The 19,910-nt window shown below is 40.1% G+C and overlaps 1 pseudogene; it reads left to right on the top strand.

Annotated features, from left to right (window-relative positions):
* The first annotated feature begins 592 nt into the window (after window positions 1-592).
* Window positions 593-1,906, top strand: LOC147638432 (L-type lectin-domain containing receptor kinase S.4 pseudogene; annotated as a pseudogene).
* The last annotated feature ends 18,004 nt before the right edge of the window (window positions 1,907-19,910 follow it).

Here is a 19,910-nt window from a genome sequence, read left to right as displayed (position 1 = left end):
TATGTCTTCCTTTTAGTAAGCAAACTTCCTGGAAGGGGACAAATGGCACCTCTTTCACAACGCGAGATTTTTATTTCCGCTCTGGAGTTTGTACTCTCCACGAAAACTTCTTCGTTTCCCTTCCTCACTCTCACCAAGCCCTCCACGTTCAAGAACAGTCTCTCTGCACCTTTAGAGGCGCCACTTCGCCTGGCCTCAGCTCCCTACTGCCACCTTTAATGGCTGCTCTGCCTGGCCTCAGCGGCTTTCTCCTGCGTCCACCGTTCACATTCTTTCTGATTCTGTGGCTGTCTTGCCTCGCCCGGAGCAGGTCCAAGATCTCGACTTCTCCTTCGATAGTTTCACACCAAGCGACATGCCTTCGCTGGACTTCTCGGCAAGAAGCTCTGGTATCCACCTTGGTGCACTGCAGGTGACCTACGACACGGGCTCGGACAGAATAGAAGTCTACAACAGTCTGGACAAATCACAGACTACAAATCCCCGCGGATTTGGGATCCCGAATACAACTACACAGCATCTTTCAACACCTGCTTTCTGCTGAATATGGGGGCCGATGGGGACCGGTGGTAGCAATGCCACAAGCGAGGGTATGACGTTTCTCTTGAGCTCGCATAGGGGAAATGAAACAGACGTTGAGAACGGCTATGGGGAGTGGCTTGGTCTCTTCAATGCGAGCCTTGATGCAAGCCCTGGAAGCGCTGATAGCATGCAGAGGCTTGTGGCGGTAGAATTTGATACCTTCAAGGACGCCTTTGATCCGGATAGTAATCATGTGGGCGTCAACATCCACAGCGTAGTTTCCATCATTAACCAGTCTCTCACCCCTCAGAATGTCTCCCTCAACCGCAATACAAGCACCAATACCAGCGTCTGGATCGACTACGACGGACATGGCCACATGCTTGATGTGTACCTAGCTAATGATGGACCCAACATGGACAAGCCAGTCCGCCCAGTGATCTCTCAGTTCGAAATCAACCTCCGCCAGTATCTCCCAGAAATAGTCTATGTGGGCTTCTCTGCTTCTACAGGGACTGTTTCAGAAACCCATTGTGTTCTCGTCTGGAATTTCACTGCTGAAGGCTTCCCTGTCTCCTCCGGGAGCACAGCTCTTGCGCCGCTTCTTGTCGGACTGATTGCCGGTGGCGCAGCTCTGATAATTTTGCTGTTTGTCGTGACTATGCTTATCCTGGTGTCAAGAAAGAGGAGGAGGAGGGCTGATCTGTTGCGCCAGAATTGGGCCAACCTAAACTTCGGCCCTTGAAAGTTCACCTACAGGGAGCTGAGGAAAGCGACTAACAACTTCAGCGCCAGTTGCCTTCTAGGAGAAGGTGGCTTCGGGGCCGTCTACAGAGGGGCGTTGCCATCGGACAAGTCAGCAGTGGCCGTGAAATGTCTATCGCAGCAGTCGAAGCAGGGCGTCCAGGAGTTCATAGCGGAGGTGACCATCATAGGCAGACTACGCCACAAGAACCTAGTGCAGCTGCTTGGATGGTGCCACGACCGCGGGCGAGGGAGGCTGCTGCTGGTGTACGAGTACGTGCCCAACGGGAGCCTGGACAAGTGGCTTAAAGTTGAAGGCGGACATGAGGTGCTTGGGTGGGAGAGGAGGTACCATGTGTACAAGGGTTTGGCGGCAGGTCTGCTCTACCTGCATGAAGAGTGGGAAATGATTGTAGTGCACAGAGATCTCAAGCCCAGCAATTTGATGTTGGACGCCGATTTCAATGCTAGGTTGGGCGATTTCGGCTTGGCAAGGTTGATCGAGGGCAGGGACGCCAGCGCTGGGGTAGAGACCAGGACCATCGCCGGCACGCCAGGGTACATGGCTCCCGGATGCACGGAGACGGGGATGGTGACAAGAGAGTCTGACCTATATAGCTTTGGGGCGCGGTGGCGGTAGAGGCGACGCCTTTCAGCTGAGGTACTGCGCTCACTGTGGGCGCTCCACCAGGAGGGCCGACTACTAGAGGCAGCGGACAAACGCCTTGCTTCATATGATGAGAAGGAGATGGAGCTCCTGCTCATGCTGGGCCTAGCTTCCGCCCCTCCATCCACGAAGTCGTCCATGCCCTCTCCTCATCCCTTCTCCGCCTCCGCCTCCCCCTCTAGCTTTTGGTCTCTCCCTCCCCCCTCGGGCGTCTTCCCTCGCCTTCTCAACGGAGCCTCTTACTGGCCGATAGCAGTTCTTCGTGTCGACTTTCAGTAGGGGTTGTTCCTGAGCTGGGGTTGTAATGATCTTCATTATCGTGTTGTCAAGAATAATATTTTAAAACCCCTGCTGTAGTGCCGTGTTGTCAAAATAATATTATTATTAAACCGCCTCAATACAATTTATTAAGTTTCAAATGTGCAACCCCAACCATGAAATCCAGGTTTAATATTTAATTTGGCACCAAATATTTTCAATACAATTTATTAAGTTTCAAAGGGGCAATATGCAACCCCAACCATGAAATCCACCACCTTCAATGTTTAATTTGGCACCAAATGTTTATCACAACTATCAAATGCTAAGACTTAGGAGTTAGTAGTTTTACTATCATAAAGTTTTAGATAATCACTACAAGATATCTACCTAGTACCGACATTTTTTTTCTTTCAGGCATGTGATCTTATGAGCCTCAATACTATCGTCAGTGTTTGTATCGATAGAAGTCATCGATATTGTTGTCGGTATGTGCACTGAATGTGCATTGGTATGTTCCCTTGCATCAATACATGGAAATTTGAAAGTGTCTTCCACACAAAGTTGTGAGAGATGTTGAAAGATGTTGTTTCTTATGTTTTGAAATGGGAAGGTTTTGTTAATAAGAGAGCTATTGCTTTAGTGACTTGCATGGAACTCAGTTCTATAGGTGAGGGAGAGAAAGAGCTAGTGTATTGTAATAATGAAGAGATAAAGACTTAAATCTGTTTTTTGAAAGTAATTATATTTATTTTTTAATAATAATTACTTTTAATTACTAAAAATATTTAATTTTTATATTTTAAAATTATTTTTAAATTATCAAAAAATTGAAGAATATAACCTTGTTTTCATTACCTATTTGGCTTTTGATTCTTGTTGTGTGTGTGTGTGAGAGAGAGAGAGAGAGAGAGAGAGAGAGAGAGAGAGAGAGAGAGAGAGAGACAGAGACAGAGAGAGAGAGAGGAAACCTATGGATATTATATCTCCACAAAAATTATTCGTGAGAAAAATAAATATTTTTGAGGCTCAAACTTGAAAATCATGTAGGAAACATGTTATGAAATTGTGGCAAGTGCTATTTCTATTATCAAAAACAATAGTTACAAATCTTTAAGTCTTAATATCTATAACTAAGGCAATCCGCAACCCAAATAACCATAAACATCCAAAACTAACCTTACAGTATCACACGTAGTGGGCTAAACTTGGGTAGGAACCAAAGTACTTCACATTTGATTGCTGCAAAAACGAAGGAAAATTTATATGCGTGAAGTCTTGCTTCATCACCTTGCTGACCACATAGAAGTATATGTACATGTGTGAAGTGTTGCTTCATCACCTTACTTACTGACCATATAGAAGTATATGTATAAAGTTGCCTTTGAAAATATCATGAAGAGTGCTTAACCCTCATGATCTCCTTTCTCGCTATCATTGGCATAGGGTAGAATCTACAAGCTCCAAACATTCTTGGGCCTTTGAGATGCAGTAGAACATTTCGGAGGTCATTTGGAGGGCCTTTTAGAAGAGAGAGAAAATAGCCGCCAAACCAATGAGCAAGCAGGCAACGTAACGTTGAAAATTAGCTATATTCATTTAAAAAGTCTAAAAAAGTTTTTATGTTTATTCCAAAAACAATCGTATTCATCTTAAATAAATAACTTTTTGGAGAATCCGACAAAAATTGCATTGAAGACGCCTGCCCAAGTACACATGGAGAATTTTTCATCCTCGATATCTTGTCTTTTCTTGTCAACGAGGAGGGAAATTTTAAAGTGAACTACCTTCGTATATATTCTTCTTCTTGTTTTGCTCTCTTCATTCTCGTAGCTACGCACTGCTTTCCTTCATCCTTCTACTCTAATCTTTCAGTTCTGTATATTTTTTATAAACAATGGCTACAGACCATCGGTTCATATCATGTCAGTCATACCCTACACATCGCACGACATTGACAAAACACTTCAAAGGCCAAGGAGACCTAGATCATCAATGTTTTCTGTACTTATCTCCAACACAGTCAATGAACAGAACCAATGGATAACCAAGGGAACTTGGGTGCTTATACAACTAAGAAGGTGAAAACATACAAGCAGCAAGAACATTTTCATATTGTCATGGAAGGGTAGAATCAAAGACTTCAAGATAGAGAGCGGAAGGACAACTATAAAGGAGGTGCTTGTGCAACATGTCTACATGCACAACGAGCTTGTACCTAGTAGAGAGGATCAACCATCCTTGCAACCACATAAAATAAATTGTAATCCTCTGAACCTGAAAGCAATTCATTATTGTTATCAGTATTAATACCATTAATCATTGAATTATTGTTCTCATTCTCGGGTTCAATTGTTTGTGTATGTAAATGTGTATCCCTCATCATATATGAAGAGTGGCAACCAATTGAATGCATCAATGGGATCATGATTGTGGTACATGCACACATTGGGCAGCTGCAGTATGAGGGCAGGAGTAAAAGAAGCTTTGCAGATGCAGGTATTTTTTTTTAATGACCACTTTTACTATTTGCTGGACAAAGACAATACCCATGGACGCTTAGAAAATCTGCCTCTCCAAGTAGATTGGAATCACATAGATTGGCTAATTCTTGATTCATGCATTATAGAATCTATAAAGAGTAAGCTTTACAAAGACGTGTAGCAATCACTAAGAGGGAGTAGCCCCACATGAATAGTGAAAATTATGCTTTACCTGCCAATAACTGTTTTTGTGGAGCTTTTTAATGTCTGTGAGGTTAAAATTGCAAATACTATGCTCATTTGCAAAAATCTAGATTCTACATTCTTGGCAACCTTACTTGACGAGAGTTGGGATAGGAAAGTGCATGAAGAGATCCATTGCGAGATCGCATCAGAGACACTGATGAATGTTAAGTACATGATAGCAACACAAACATTCATCATGTCATATTGGTACAAACGATCTCGTTACATCAAAGGGGAGCTAGTTCCATTGCGAGATCGCATCAGAGACACTGAATGTTAAGTACATGATAGCAACACAAACATTCATCATGTCATGTTGGTACAAACGATCTCGTTACAAAGGGGAGCTAGTTCCAATGGATCAAGAAGTGGCCAGTTTAGAGGGTAACAAAGTGACAGATATTGAAGTATATGATGCAAACTCAACCTTGCTCACAGTCATTTCAGTCAAGGAGCTATGCAGTCTACAGCATTTGAGGAAAGATATCATAGACGAATGCATACATGAGATGCCATCAGAGTTTTCTTTCTTTCACAATGGAAGAAAGGTGCTGTAGAGAAGAGAAAAGACAATTATTTGCAAAGATTTGCAGAACAAAGTAATTATCATTCCTATGTAACTTCAGTTACCCATGTAATTTTGATCCAAGACAATGTACTTTTTTATGTTATCAACACTTTTGATTGCAAGACAATGTACATCATTTTTATATTATCAGTACTTCTTTTTTATATTAGCAATGAAAGAAAGCAAGCAATGTATACGAGTCATAACTTTGATTTATAAGAAATTACTTCAATTAAATGGATTATTTTTTACATATTCTGGGACTGTGCCAGAAAAATCGTACAAGCCTTTTAAATAAGGAATTAGTGTCTGTTCCAAAAACTTATCATCTACATCTCCCTCAAAAGGTAGGGGTGATATACAAGTGTGCTATGGATTAAATATCCCCTTCAGAGGGGTATCATCTATCAACAAAGTATTATGTATGTCAATAGGTAGATGGATAATGACAAAGGGCTTAGTGTACATCGGCACTCCCTCTTTGCATGGATGAAACATACTGGGATGCACTTCACAAGCCCTTTGATCGTAGATAAAATAAAAGTCGCTTGGCTCAAAACCTGTTTCTGTGCAAAGCACTCTGATCATAGGTTCCAAGATCTACGGAGCCATTGAGGACCAAATGGCAGCCTGGAAAAAATAGAGCACAAACTTGACAAAATCTGCCACTCCTGGCCTCAGCATCATGTGCATATACCCTATACAAAATGTTCTCGCCCCGCTAATATTTTGAAAGGAATAGACTTCCTTTTGAGAAGTAGACCATTTACGTCTAGAATGATCAGTCTCTGAATTCAGAAAACATTTCAATTAGTTTGATAAGAAATGTTACAAACCTTCACTACTTATAAATGTAGTGGGCATTCCTTTAAAGAATGTTACAAATAAATTGTCTACTGGCTCACATCAATCTTTTGAGGTGTATGTTCCACATCTCCATCTATGTCCTTGAGGTCAACTCCCTCCTCCTCTTCCAGCTCCTTGTTCTAGTCTTCTGCAACATTCTCATCCTTCTTCTCCTACTCAACCATATTCTCCACCTCACACTTCTCTTCCTTGCCCTCCTCACCCTTCTCCTCCTCATCCATCTTCTCCTTCTCATCTTTCTTCTCCTCCTCATCCATCTTCTCCTTCTCACCCTTCTCTTCCCTGCCCTCCTCCACAATCTGTCGTTTTCCCTCCTCCTCCTCCTCACCCTTCTCTTCTCTGCCCTCCTCCTCCTTCTCTCCTTTTCCCTCCTCACCGTTCTTCTCTTACTCAACACTCTTCTCTACCTTCCCTTGGTTGGCCTCTGGCTGAACAGGTCCATCGTCGACGAGAACCTCAACCTCATCTAGGAAAGTAGGTGCGTCACATCTTAAGATCATCCGTATCATCACTCTATAGCGCTCGACAAAGAGGTTGTCGTATCTTTCAATAGTTGACTAAAGTGAAAGAGAAAAAAATCATCAAGTTTATTAGAGCATAAATTTATGATTGCTGAGGTAGAAATGATCAATAAGTTTTATTACCTTGGTCCATGTAGAGTTATGTTGAAACAAGCTATCTAGTAGGTACTCTACATGTATAATAGTTCTCCAGCCACATGAATAGCTATTTGTTTGATATGGCACATATATTTCCTTGATTGCAGAGTCAAAAATGCCTTCAACCGGGCAAATAGGGCCAATGGCTGTAAGCATTCTCTTAATACAACTGTCAAGGCATACAAATTTAATAAGACACAAGAAATTACAGAAGGACTTGGTAATTTAGAGTAATATAAATGAGCAAGACTCATAGTCTCAATTTAGGGTGTGTGCCTAGTATGGAATTTATAGTCCAGACAATCTTCTTGTCTAGCTCCAAACAGACAAGGCTCCAATGATTGTTGAAACATTAAAAACCTGAGTTAAAAAAAAGACATTTAATCAATCAAAATTTTAAATAAAATAAAAAAATATGTATATTTACCTTGATTCATATGGAAAAATAATTGTGTTGACTTCCTTGAAGTTGCAGTAAGTAAACTATCTTCTTATGTTATCCAGTGGGGTACTTTTGACCCTTAGTAGAAGAGCCAATTGAGAATTAAGAATAAAAACTTCTGTCTGGGACCACTACAAGGGATCGGGCTCATACCCGCGCTCCTAGTAGCCGCTAAAAATGACTTGTGAAAAAAAGTAGCGGACCCGTGTATCAGCACGTGTATAATCGCGGCCAGAGACATGCGTGTAAAAGCACGTGTATAGGACTGTTCAGACGCGCTGATACACGGGTCCATACACGCGTTTTGTCAGTTCAACTATATATAGACGCGCTCATAACAGGCGTCTATACACGCGTTTTGTCACTTTAGATGCGCTTATACACGCGTATTTCTCAGATTTGATGCGTTTATACGCGTGACTTTTTGCAGATCTGACGCGTTTATACACGCGAATAGAGAGCAAAAAAAATCTAGAGAGTGCTATTTGGTACCTGAATGCTGTTCCAGCATTCCAGCACCCAATAACACTCTCTGGATTTTTTTTTTGGGTGCATTGGACCATCCACGAAGAAGATATCCACGAGGAAGATTAAGACAAGAACGACATGAATGCATACATTGTGAATACACGATTCAAGACATACATGAATGTAATACTATCGATTCACGATTCAATATTACTATTAAAATTTCACACATATATACAAGGGAGTCTATATGTCGAAGTAGCCCATGGCTTTAGTTTACAAAAAAATATATACAACCACATCCTCAATATGGAATGTGATACTATAAGTTTGAGTACTACTCAGACCCAGATGATGACTCGATGCTCCCTCCATGCTCAGATGAGCTCATATCGGTCGGAATGTCCGATGAGTAGTGCTTATGTCCACCCTCTCCAGTGGGGGTGGCGGCGGGTGGATCATCAGCAGCTTGTGCCTGTTCAAGTAATATATAGTATATAAGTATATATATATGTAATTCAATAAACCAAAATCATTCGTTTAGAGTTTTCAAGTACCTGTCGACCGTATGGTCTCATGGCCATCTCAAACTATGCATTCGTAATACGTCCCTCGGCTCTGAAGATGGCCCACGTGTCACGTCTGCTATGCCGGCGAGCATACCCAGTATCATGGACTGTGGGCTTCCTCCCCGTAACCCGTCGTTGTATCATAATCAACACAATTTGTAAGATCAAAACAATTATAGAATCAATGAATTAAGTAAACAATCAAATAAAGTGGCAAGATACTTACGAACTCTGCCTCCCATGATTCGATGCCGCCAGATCCAAAATGCGAAGATCCAATGGTCTCCATCTGGATCCGCCGTGCCTCCACATGCTGCCTGCTCTTCACGCCACCCTCTGCTCATTTCTTTGCCTCCTTCCACTCGCGTTTGTGCGCAGTGGTGGCAGGTTTCTCGGCAGGATAGCCACCCGCAGCTACATTTAGCCCATCATCGTACGCGAGTTTTTTAAGGTGAGATCTTTTATTAGTTAAGATCTCCCTTATTCGCGTCCTTCCCCATACATCCGAGAATGTAGCATGTGGGGGATTGGGGTACCGACTATGTACAGCCTCTATCACCCCCCCAACTAATCGGCTATTTTGATCTTTAAATTTAATAAAATAATTTCTATACAAGTTTGATACTACCCCAAGCATGTACTCCATTACCTCTTTCCCCCTCGCATCCATCACTATCCCGCCCCTATGCGTCACATCATAGCAGATCACTCCCTCCACCTCTCTCATCTCCTCCTCTTCCGAACTGTCTCTAACTCTTCTCCCTCTATCTCCTCTCTCACCGCGTGCCCTACTACCTCCCCCACCAAAGCACCCGCCGCATCCTCCACTCCCACTCTTCCTACTACTGCGGGTGGAGTCACGGGGGATTGTCTATGTGACGGTGGCTGTGAGCCCTAACGTGACGGTGGCTCTGAGGGAGTACGTGATGGTGGCTGTTAGCCTTGACATGACGGTGCTTGGGAGGGTGTGCGTGAGTGTGTCTGGGACGAGGTATGTCTCCTCGGTGGGCGTGGAAGAGGAGAAGCTGCATGCCGTCTCATCGGGACTCGTAGGCATAGACGACAGTGTGGATGCCCTGGATACTCGCGGTAGGGGTATAGACACCAGGCATGGAAGGAGTACGCAAATGGATCGGATGAAGAACCTGGAATATCCATAAAGAATCTGTAAAAATAATCCTCATGTACATCATGGGCTGTCTCTTCACTCACACAAATATCATCATCCAAGCCACCTATCAGCCTGCAAACCATAGAAATAGGAAACACAGTCTCGTGTATACACCCATCTAGAAACGCGTGTATACACCCATCCAGAAACGCGTGTATACACTCGTCCTGAAATACGTGTATATGCGCGTGAATAGTCTGTGCAGACAGGATACATGTAGACATACACGCGTTTTTACACGTGACTTGCGCAAAAAATTTTTTGAAAGCGATCGACCTCCGACAATGTGTCCTTATAAAAGGCCCACTGTCGCCCCTGTCCGAATCGTTCACCAGATGGCAACTAGAGAAGGACGCAGACAAACCCAAAAAGCAAAGAGAAAATAGCATAAACAAATCTGAGGAAAGAGACAAGGTAAAGGACAAACTGACTCACCTCTGAAAAAGTGAGTCTTCTTTTTTGGTCGGTTTCTTTCACCCGTGTGTGCTCCTTGTTTGCTCCTTGCACTTAGGTTTAGTGTCTGTTGGAAGAGGCGAAAACGAAAGAGAGCAGATATGTTAGTTCAATATGTTTATTTGGGGAAGGTGGGTTATTTTTAGTTTAAACAGGTCGTCGCGTGCAGGAACACGTGTATTTCGTTTATACACGTGATTTTTAGGATCTAGCCGCGTTAGACATGCAATTTTCAAGAAGTAGCCGCGTTAATACACGTAACTTTTAGGATATAGCCGCGTTAATACATGCAATTTTTAGGATATAGCCACGTTAATACACACGATTTTTATACTTTCATTGAAAACAGATTATGATTTTGTGTTTTTTGGTTTGTACATATGATGTCATCAACCTCCTTAAGCAGTTCTGGTAAAGATGAGACAATGCGTCATCGTAATCGTGATGTGTGGTTGGGACAAAGGATTAAGTGTATGTGTACTCGATGTCAAGGATGCATTGTACGTGCACGTCGAATTACCTTGAATCACATCTCCATGTATGGAGAATGGAATCAAACAGGTTTAGAGGTGAGTAGATGTAAATTGATGGTATTCAAATGACTCATGGTATCCAAATTAAATTAATGGAGTTGTAATATATAAACTCTAATTGAAGCAGGATGCAGTACCACACCCTAACATGGTTCCCTACGCACGGCGAGAGCACGCAAAGGGTCGACGAGATGATGCTGGAGCTTCGGGATCTATTGTTAGAGATGAGTGGGATTTGGATGACAATAGCCCTGCACCCCACGAAGTTGTGGAAGAGGAAGTGTTTGATGATATGGTGCGGAATCTTTTTAAGGATGATCCCAAAGGTATGGACGACGATGATATGGAACAAGAGTATCTTTACAAGGCTTCATCGACACCAGTTTTTGAAGGGTGCACATTCTCTATTTTACGTGCTTCACTTGAACTACTCAATATACAAATAGTTTATGGATGGAGAAATGCAAGTCTTGACGCATTATTGAAGTAAGCATTCTAACTTGCAAATTTGAATTAGTGGTTTAAGGTTTAGGATTTAGGACTAATTGATGATATTGGATGCAGGGAAACATAAAGTCAAACATATGGATGTTTATCTCGAACCGTTGATTGATGAGTTGGAGGAACTATGGAGAGGTGTTGCGGTGGTGGACATTAGTAGGCCTCCCTCCTCTCGACACTTCGACTTAAAAGCAGTGTTGATGTGGACAATGCTTGACTTTCCAGGATATAGCGATTGTTCTGGTAAGAATTCTAATTACCTCCCTACTCTAATACTATTGGCTATATTAATTATAAATATTGACTTTATTATTCTAACTTTTATTTATATTTTAACAGGTTTGAAAACATCGGGTAAACATGCATGTCCTGTTTGTGGCCCTTCGTTATAGTACATGAGTATGCTGACGGTGTGTGTAAGACCATATTCGATAATCATCATCGATTTCTCCCCTCAGATCATCCTAAATATGTTTCTAGTAAGAGTAACATTCCTCCACAAACACTTCATGCAAATTGGAAGCGTATTTGGGACTCTACAAATATTCTTCCTCCAGATGGCATGAACAGGTATAGTAATGTTTTTCAATCTTGTTTTGTGTAGTCTCTAATTGGATTAAAGGTCACATAGAGCAATCCCTTGTGTAGGTACTCCATTTTTTTCGGCTACCATATTGGACCCATCTTAAGATCAACCATCTTCTTGATCCCATGCATATCTTCAAGAATGTGGGATCTGGTATTTGGGAACATGTTATTGGTAAACGAGACAATGTTAGCGTACGTGAGGACTTATGGGTCGCAGGATGTATGCGTCAAGCTTGGCCACGAGAGGAGGGTGGGCACGTTCATCTTCCGCCTGCACCATGGATTATATCAAAGAAAGAGGAGAAGCAAGTAAAGCAGGCTATCACCACTTTGCGTACTCCCATTGGATGCATGAGATCATTGAAGGGAGCCTTTACAACCACTAAGAAAAGAGGCGTTGAGCAACTATATGGGTTGAAGTCCCACGATTGGCACAAGATGCTCCAAGTAAGTGTTTTCCAAGTCTTGTACGTTGAAATTAAATTTTGTAATGCCATAAACCATACATACATGTGCTCTTATGTGCGCAGTTCATACTACCTACTAGCATCGACTTTTCCGCGAACCATTCTCACAAGTCAACTACATCTCATTGTGCATTTAGTGGACGAAATCGCTTTATGTGGAACTGTGCATGCACGTTGGATGTTCTTCCTAGAGCGCTTCATGAAGACCTTAAAAGACTTTGTGAGGCAAAGTGCAAGGCCTGAAGGAAGCATGGCCGAGGGTTGGTTGATACAAGAGTCTCTTGTATATATTTCAGAATTTCTTGGTCAGGTGGACAGCTCTTTGCCACGACTATGGAGCAATGAAGAGGACTTGAGGACCTCTATTGTGCCTCAAGGAAACGGACAGAGTAAAGTAATTGACAGAACATTGATTGATGATCTCAATTTCACTTGCATTCTTAATAGTGATGTGATAAGCAGACGGATTACAAGATATGAGGATGCAAAGACAAAAAGGCAAGCAGAGAGTGCTCTATTTCGAAGGCAACATGGCTCTCGTAAGGCGTACCCTAAGCATCTAGCAACACTTTCGAATGATATCCATGTTGATTGGTTGCATGAGGAAATGGAGAGAGCAGAGAGCGACGAGGAGCTGCATCACGGCGAAAGAATGGGAGTATGCACGAGGATGCATGTTAAAGGTACATAGAACTAATGTTTTGTATTAGTTGTAAGTGATTTGCTTTTAATATTTATTCACATTGCTTACACAAATATTACTTCTATGTTGGTCCAGTGCACTATGTTCAATGCTATATGGTGTGAAGGCAAGCATTTTCGAACACAAAGAATTGATGAAAAGAGGAATACACAAGATTGCGGTGTCATTAGTAGCTTTGAGGGAGCTAATGGAAAAATGGATGATTATTGTGGCACAATCCAAGACATATTTAGGCTTGACTTTCGTCACTTCTTTGTGTATGTTTTGGATGTCAAATGGCAAATGAACGTGGTGGAAAAAGGGCCTAATGCAACGATAAAACGCCATGCAAGTGGCTATGTAACTATTGACTCTACAAAGTTTTGGCAAACAAAGAAAGATAGGCTCATATTGCCACAACAATGTGAGCAGGTATGCATTTTTTTACTAATGTGTTTCATGTACATATATATCTAAGCTCGCGTACCCCTTGACTTTTGATATGCTAATTAATTACTGCAATATGTGTATTTGAGTAGGCTATCTATCTACCAATGGTGCATGACATTAAATGGTGGTACGTCATCCCTATTGCACCACGTTCCAAAGTGATGTATAATACATTCACTAATATGGAGCATATGGAGGATGTAACAAGCCGCAATGAAGATGATGTTGAACATGTCAATGAAGATGTTGTGATCTATGATCAAGAAATAAGAGATGATCATGATAATGAGGATGAGCGTGCCATTGCTCACATGATCATGAGAATGACCCTACCATTGAGGATGATGGTGATGTTGATGAGGATGATCAGGACATCGATACCATTATCAATGGACAGAATATCGATAGTGGAATAAATTTAATCGTAGCCTTACAAATTGATCAAATGGATATTGATGTTGATCGTTTGGCAAGGATCAATCTTATTGAAGATGAGATCGAATCCTAACCAATCCGTCACTGTATCGTTCTAAATTGATGACATTTCTATTGTATGTGTTGTCTTTTAATTATCATCTCATGATTTATTTTTGAATATATTTCATTGTTGTAAATGTATGTAGTGGGATTGTGTAATGATATATACTGTAATGTACTATGAGATGGTTTAAAGAAAATAGTTTTTAATTTTGTAAAGGAATTCAGTTTTTCTTATTAGAGCGTGTATTGATGCGTGTATTATTGCGTGTATATACACGCGCTGATAGATGCCAATATACACGCGAATTTAAATGCCAAAATACACGCGCTTATACACGCGCTGATAGATGCGAATATACATGCAAATTTAAATGCCAAAATACACGCGCTCGATACTATTCAAATACATGTGCGACCATACACGCGCCCGTAATTTATCGCGTGTATGAAACGCGTGTATGGCAGCATTGTCTTGTAGTGGACTCTACAGGGATCTTACACTTTACCAAACTGCGAAATTTATTTCAAAAAAATACCTTAACAGTAAAATTTGTCAAACTTGAAGCAAACATATACAGTAGACTCAAATGAAGAAGAACTTACTTTAGACATACATACACAATAGAGTCAGAGATCTGGCCTCTCTCTTGCTTCAGTATATTTAGGTCCACCAAGTCGAGACTAAGTTGTCTCTCCCCATTGTCCAGGGCTACGAAGACATATATACCATTCTGAAATTTTAACAATTCCTATAAATTAACAGCATCTAATTTTACAGTTTCCTCTTGGTATAATTTGTCCCTTAAAAGATCATCCTCGGTAGGCATCTCTATGGCCTTTGCATTCTTCTGATTCAGTGCTTCCTACTATAACCTGGCCTTCTGTTCAGTCCTAGCTCTTGTATTAACTTCATGTGTCACCTCTGTGATCTTTATGTCATTGCTCTGCTTCTTAACAAGGGGTATTAAAAGAATATCTCCCATTGTACGATCAATTATTTTGGCAGGAAATAGAAGCTTCTCAAATCTCCACCTAACTCTCTTGAGAGTCTTAGAATCTTTAACTATGATGGTGATTCTATGTGCGTGTGCAGCAACTATACACATATCATTGAAATATTCTGGAATAAAATCTTCAGCTGCCTCCTGAAGACAAAGCAAGCATGTTCTCTTCCACCTCATCTGAAGACACCATTGATCACAAACTGACCTCACAAGCCTCTAGAAAGGAGCCTTAGGAATACAGAGCTCAATACATTTTTGAGCTTTCCTAATCTCCCTTAAAATTGTAACCCTTTGAGAGAATCTTCTACACCTAGCTTGTTTCAAAATATGCATAGGCTTTCCCTTTCTCCTCTGTTTAGCAACAGCCTTCATACCAACATCAAGACCCTTGCCCTGCCTATGGGAAGTTTTCTTAGTCCTCACCATACCAAAAACTGCACATTTCAAAACATATCCATAAGCATCTCTCTCTCTCTCTCTCTCTCTCTCTCTATATATATATATATATATATATATATATCTATATATTTATATAGACACACACACACACACACACACACACATCTACATATATGCTTTACATTTCTATATAAATGTAGGTACAAGCATATGAGCATTTGGTCATGATAGCCGAAAGACGCGATTTCCCATTTACAAACCTCTTAGATTTTCATATTTGCGTCAAATGGCTACGAAGGCGCAAGCATGAAAATATATCTATATATGTGTATATAAATATGTGTGTGTATGTGTGTGTGTATGTGTGTGTGTGTGTGTGTGTGTGTACACACACACACATACACAACTATATTCGCTTCTAGTAGAATCATATAGAAAGTTGGTACACATAGCCGAAAGACGCGATATTCCATTTTGGGACCTTTTAAATTCGACTATTCGCGTTGAGTAGCTATTAAAATTATATGCATCTAGTAGCCATTTGACACGAATAAGAAAAAGTAAGAAGACTAGAATCGGTATATCGCGCCTTTCAGCTATCATAAAAATATTGGTATATTGTGGTGTATGTTTAAATATATTTAAGCATGTTTTTTTTACAAATAAGACAATACAGTTGTCGCGGTACATATATATATATGTATGTAGAGGGATGACTATATTGTCATATTTTTAAAGAAACATGCTTAAATAATGACTTCTTCACTCGACAGGTGTTACCCTAAGAAATAACGAAACAAATGTGCTTTTTCGATGCCTACTGGTTTTTAAAAGGTAATTTTAATCCTATTTCTGTGATCGTAATGTGATCTGGAATAGGTACCTGCTAAGAGATTTCACTTAGCTGAGAGCATTGGTCGTGAGGTAGATGGAGCATTGTGAGGCAGCTGGAGCATTGGAGGCTGAGCTGAAGCATTAGTCGTGAGGCATTTAAAGTACACAAGATTAGCTTAAATCATCTTTTTAGACAAAAAACCAAACACGTGTTCACGGATTGCAAGAATAAAATGACATTAAATAATGGGAAAGTGCGCTTTAAATGCAACACGTGTAGAGAGTACTTTTTTGCCACATGTCATTGTTTTATTCATTGCATGCTGATTGACCGTTTGACACAAATATCGAGGCACTCCACATGTCATGCTTCGATTGAATGTCATACGGACACATTTTAATATCACGTTTCGATTTAAATAGCACAACCCAATAAACTATTCTCACACAAACTCACAGACTCGGAGAGTTTTTTGCCTAAAATTTCTCTAAGGTTTCTCGAACTGTCCAAATTTCGACACAGTTAGAGTTTCTATACCCTTGTTTGCGAGAATCTAGATGTGACGCTTCCGAGAGAAATGACGACTAAAACTGCACTTTGAGTACAGTACTTTCACTTGTTAGAATGGAGGAAAAGCGTGACAAAATGGAAACCGACATCAATCAAATCAGATATTCCAAAATAGGTATGTGTATTACGCTTTTTCATGTACCTTCTTTCAAGACATTATTTTAAAATCTTTACATGCTTTAAGATCTCAAGGAATCCCTAACAGCCATATGACCCATATAGGCAAAATCTGGATATTTCAAGACGGAATACCACGTTATTTTGCTATCAAAAATAAATTTGGTTTCAGCCAAAAGACGCGATATTCTGTTTTGAAATCCCTTACTTTTTCCTTTTCGCGTCAAATGGCTACATACACACATACACACACAAACACACGCACACACACACACATATATAGATATCTATAAGTATATACTATATATATATATATTTGTATATAGGTATGTATTTGTGTATATAGGTATGTATTTGTATATATATGTATGTATTTGTATATATAAATATATATACATATATATATGTATACATATATATGTATATATAGATGTATATATATATATATATATGTATGTATATGTATGTACATGTATATATGTACAAATATATACATATATATATGTATATATGTATACATATACACATATATACATATATATGTATACATATATACATACATACATACATACATATATATATATATATATACACACACATATATGCATATATATATATATATATGTATGTATATATAAATACACACACACACACACACACACATATATATATACATGTATATATGTATACATACATACATATATATATATATATATATATATATATATATATTCACACACACACACACATATATATATACATGTATATATGTATATATATATATATATATATATGTATGTATGTATACATATATACATGTGTATATATATATATGTGTGTGTGTGTGTGTGTGTGTGTGTGTGTACATACGTATATATGTATATATGTGTGTGTGTGTGTGTGTGTGTGTGTGTATTTTTTTGTGTGTGTGTCTATATATTGGTATATCTATGTAATTTTATATTGGTATATATGCATAGATAATCCTTTACGAATCGTTGCATGTGCACGTAAACTATATTCAAGTTTGCTTTTGATAGCCAAAAGGCACGATATTCTGATTTCAAAGCTCTTGTTTTTGTATCTTCATGTCAAATGGCTACTAATATTTTCTCTCTCTCTCTCTCTCTCTCTCTCTCTCTCTCTCTCTCTCTCTCTCTCACACACACACACACACACACACACACACACACGCACGCACGCACGCACGCATGCACATGCACACGCACACTGACACAGACACACATAGACAGACACATAGTTATTTTGCCATCTGTTTTTATAAATTAATCATGTATCTGTTTCTTATAATGCAGGGCCGAGGGGATTTAAAAGAAAGCCTTTTGAATTGGATGCAGAGTATAGCTTTAGAGGACGGAAAGATGTACTCGAGAATCAGCCAAGGGAATCAAAGATTTTGAAGAAGAGGTTGATCGATTTTTCTTCAGGTTCAATGGTTTCTTCAATAGACGCTCAACCAATTCGAGCAATGTCTTCCGTATTTGATTACGGGCATGTCAAGAGTTCTCTAGGTCTTGTGTTTTGTACTGAGGCTGCAGAATTAAGCAGGTCTTCCAGTGTTGTTCCAGAGGTTTGTGCCTTTAAAGTAGAGAATCCCAATTCTGAGGAGGCCAGCATGGATTATGGCAGTAGTGCGGATAGCTTAGATTTTATGGTAGAAGCTAATAAGGATATGCCAAACTTGTCCTTTATTCCTGTCATGCCAAGGAAGTAAAAAGGGATGTTGATTTTATGGTAGAAGCTAATAAGGATATGCCAAACTTGTCCTTTATTCCTATCACGCCAAGTCAGTAAAAAGGGATGTTGATTTCTCTATAGGAACTTGTAAGGAATAGGAGGTTGTAACAGAGATTTTGAAAGATCAATCACTATCATTTGATGAAAAATTGTTTGATTTCGTCTACGCTTCTGGGACTAGTGAGAAGTATCATATATTGGCATATTTTCAATAGGCCACTTGACATTTCGTTAATTTTGGAGGAGCATGCAGATTTTCTATCAAAGGATAGGTTTGATTTTGAAGCTTCTCTCAGGAATGAGAGAGTCCCTATTTGTGGGATAGCTTATGTACATTTAATGGATTGCTCTTCAAGTTCCAAGTACCTGAATCTTCTCTAAAAAAGGTATTTGCAACTTCCATCTGACTGTAAAGCAACATGCTCCGTCCACCCTAGGCACTATAGGCTGCTAGAGGAATCGATCAGATTCCTATGCTTCCTTCACTGTCTATACACTATTCTCCCTTCATTAGGGGAAGAGGTGTTCTACAAGGAGACTGTTGATGAGGATGTGCCTGCAAATGAGACCAGCCGGCCTAATGACAAAGATATAGTTGTTAATGAGGTCCAGCTTGAATGGGAGGTACTAAAGAAGCGAAGACCCTAGACCTGGTAGGAGACTCAGGAGCCAAGGTTTGAAGATGCCAGATGATCTATAGGAGTTCAATGTAGAAGACATCCAGCTAATCCTGCCTGTACTCTCGGAGTTTGATATTGGTGGGAAGGTGTATCTCCTTTTGAGTGACATACAGAATACGTGAAGACTATGCTCTATCTGCCATAGCAAGTTTTTATGATGGAGAGGAGGGATTTGTTTCGGAGGACTCGAGTTGAATTTTGATGGCAAAGACTATCTAAGGAAGTGTTTCAATAAGGCAAGGCAGTATAGGGATGATGGATTAGTCTCGGACGATCAGTCTTTCAAAAAGTTTCAGGAGGATCACGGTTTCGATAAGCTAGAGCACTCTACACAAGACTGGGTGGACAAGAGGATGTCGGCAAAAGAGAGCTCAATAGATCTCTGGATAAACAATGCATTTGTAGCAGATAAAAGCACTTAGGTACTGGAATCTCTCTCTCTCTCTCTCTCTCTCTCTCTCACATATTTCTGTGCTATTCAAATTTCTTGCAGACCTTTATGGAAGAGCCAGATCAATTTTTACAGAGACACAATCCGAGCTACCGTGGTAGAGGTGCTGCATTATCTTACTACTTGAAGAGATTATCTGCAAAGATTTTGATCTACCATAATTCTATGAGCCAATAGGGTGTCTTAGCAAATTTCTTGTTCAAGACACTCTCTTGCTTTCTTGGTGGTACAATAATACCCAAAACATACGATAAGATAATTCTTGTAGAGAAAGTAAG

Source organism: Cibotium barometz, chromosome 5, assembly GCF_041138505.1.
Source record: "Cibotium barometz isolate CiBa-2024 chromosome 5, ASM4113850v1, whole genome shotgun sequence".
In the NCBI taxonomy this organism is placed as follows: Eukaryota; Viridiplantae; Streptophyta; class Polypodiopsida; order Cyatheales; family Cibotiaceae; genus Cibotium; species Cibotium barometz.
The sequence above is the reverse complement of the archived record's forward strand: the minus strand, read 5'-3'. Positions and strand labels throughout refer to the sequence as shown.